Source organism: Mesoplodon densirostris, chromosome 3 (assembly GCF_025265405.1).
Source record: "Mesoplodon densirostris isolate mMesDen1 chromosome 3, mMesDen1 primary haplotype, whole genome shotgun sequence".
NCBI lineage: Eukaryota > Metazoa > Chordata > Mammalia > Artiodactyla > Ziphiidae > Mesoplodon > Mesoplodon densirostris.
The window spans coordinates 50,872,929-50,875,841 of record NC_082663.1 but is presented as its reverse complement, the minus strand read 5'-3'; the positions used below and the strand labels follow the sequence as shown (position 1 = coordinate 50,875,841).

Here is a 2,913-nt window from a genome sequence, read left to right as displayed (position 1 = left end):
CTCTCATTATGATAAAAACTATCACGGGAAGGGGAGTTCATTAACAAATTCAATATCTGAGTGGCTTTTTCTGGGTCATTTTGGCTAAGGTCTCAATCTTAGGGCAGAAGAAAAATGGAATAATGGTACCTTGGGATTGCAAAAGCCAGGGTCCGCTGCCCATATTCATGACTCTTTTGAAAACTTACACTATCTTAAAAGAATATGGATGTCATTAGGCAGGTAGAATGTTAGATGATGTTATTAACTTTGTTACCACACCATATGAATCAGACATAAGTACAAGGTCAAGTCTGACTCAGGCAACAAAGATTTCACAAAGATTTTATGAGTTTTAAAATTAAAATTATGAGCTCACTTCAGCAGCACATATACTAAAATTGGAACAATACAGAGAAGATTAGCATGGTCTCTGCACAAAGATGATGCACAAATTCGTGAAGCGTTCCATATTTTACCTGCACAGAGGACTGGTGCCGACCAGCACTCACCAGCCTGAGAGGCTTGTCTGCTCACTCGCCGGGGCGGGTGGAGGCTGGGAGCTGAGGCTCCAGCTTCGGAGGTTGTATCCCAGGGAGAGGACTGGGGTTGGCTGCGCGAACACAGCCTGAAGGGGGCTAGTGCGCCACAGCTAGCCGGGAGGGAGTCCGGGAAAAAGTTTGGACCTGCCTAAGAGGCAAGAGACCATTGTTTCCTGGTACACAAGGAGAGGGGATTCAGAGTACCGCCTAAACAAGCTCCAGAGTCGGGCGCAAGCCGTGGCTAACAGCGCGGATACCAGAGACAGGCATGAGACGCTAAGGCTGCTGCTGCAGCCACCAAGAAGCCTGTGTGCAAGCACAGGTCACTCTCCATACCTCACCTCCAAGGAGCCTCTGCAGCCCGCCACTGCCAGGGTCCCGTGTTCCAGGGACAACTTCCCCGGGAGAATGCATGGCGAACCTCAGGCTGGTGAAATGTCATGCTGGCCTCTGCCGCCACAGGCTCGCCCCTCATCCATATCTCTCCCTCTCTCCCCTGAGTGAGCCAGAGCCCCCGAATCAGATGCTCCTTTAACCCCGTCCTGTCTGACTGAAGAACAGATGCCCTCAGGAGACCTACACACAGAGGGGAGGCCAAATCCAAAGCTGAACCCCAGGAGACGTGCAAAGAGAAAGGGAAGTCTCTCCCAGCAGCCTTAGGAGCAGCAGATTAAACCTCCACAATCAACTTGATGTACCTGCATCTGTGGAATACCTGAATAGACAACAAATCGTCCCAAAATTGAGGTGGTAGACTTTGGGAGCAATTGTAGACTCGGGGTTTGCTTTCTGCATCGAATTTGTTTCGGGTTTTATGTTTCTCTTAGTTTAGTATTTAGAGTTTATTATCAGTGGTAGATTTGTTTATTGATTTGGTTACTCTCTTCCTTTTTTTTAATAAGTAAATATATATATATATATTTTTTTTTTCCTTTTTCTCTTTTTCTGAGCGTGTATGTGTAGACTTCTTTGTGAGATTTTGTCTATATAGCTTTGCTTTTACCATTTGTCCTAGGGTTCTGTCGGGTTTCTTTTTTTTTTTTTTTTTTTTTTTAGTATAATTTTTAGCACTTGTTATCATTGGTGGAATGGCTTTTTGATTTGGTTGCTCTCTTCTTCCTTTATTTCTTTCTTTTTTTCAAACTTTTCTTTTAAGCCATGTGGCTGACAGGGTCTTGGTGCTACAGCCAGGTGTCAGGTCTGTGCCACTGAAGGTGGAAAGCCAAGTTCAGGACATTGGTCCACCAGAGACCTCCTGGCTCCACGTAATAACAAATGGCAAAAGCTCTCCCAGAGATCTCCTTCTCAACACTAAGACACAGCTCCACTTAATGACCAACAAGCTCCAGTGCTGGATACCTTATGCCAAACAACTAGCAAGAGAGGAACACAAGCCCACCCATTAGCAGAGAGGTTGCCTAAAATCATAATAAGTTCACAGACACCCCAAAACACACCACCGGACATGGTCCTGCCCACCAGAAAGACAAGACGCAGCCTCATCCACGAGAACACAGGCACTAGTCCCCTCCACCAGGAAGTCTACACACCCACTGAAACAACCTTAGCCACTGGGAGCAGACACCAAAAACAACGGGAACTACGGACCTGCAGCCTGCAAAAAGGAGACCCCAAACACAGTAAGTTCAGCAAAATGAGAAGACAGAGAAACACACAGCAGATGAAGGAGCAAGGTAAAAACCCACCACACCAAACAAATGAAGAGAAAATAGGCAGTGTATGTGAAAGGGAATCCGGAGTAATAATACTAAAGATGATCCAAAATCTTGGAAATAAAACAGAGAAAAGACAAGAAACATTTAACAAGGACCTAGAAGAACTAAAGAGCAAACAAACAATGATGAACGACACAATAAATGAAATTTAAAATTCTCTAGAAGGAATCAATAGCAGAATCACTGAGGCAGAAGAACGGATAAATGACCTGGAAGACAAAATAGTTGAAATAACTACCGCAAGGCAGAATAAAGAAAAAAGAATGAAAAGAATTGAGGACAGTCTTAGAGACCTCTGGGACAACGTTAAATGCACCAGCATTCGAATTATAGAGGGCCCAGAAGAAGAAGAGGAAAAGAAAGGGACTGAGAATATATTTGAAGGGATTACAGTTGAAAACTTCCCTAATATGGGAAAGGAAAGAATCAATCAGGTCCAGGGAGTGCAGAGACTCCCATACAGGATAAATCCAAGGAGAAACATGCCAAGACACATATTAATCAAACTATCAAAAATTAAATACAAACAAAAAATACTAAAAGCAGCAAGGGAAAAACAACAAATAACACACAAGGGAATCCCCATAAGGTTAAGAGCTGATCTTTCAGCAGAAACTCTGAAAGCCAGAGGGAGTGGCAAGACATATTTAAAGTGA

General features: G+C 44.0%; 1 non-coding gene across 1 annotated transcript; it reads left to right on the top strand.

Moving 5' to 3' along the window:
- Positions 1-350: 350 nt before the first annotated feature.
- On the top strand, positions 351-457 carry LOC132487232 (U6 spliceosomal RNA). The gene has a single exon (XR_009531532.1). It is a non-coding gene; the product is annotated as a U6 spliceosomal RNA (small nuclear RNA).
- Positions 458-2,913: the final 2,456 nt, after the last annotated feature.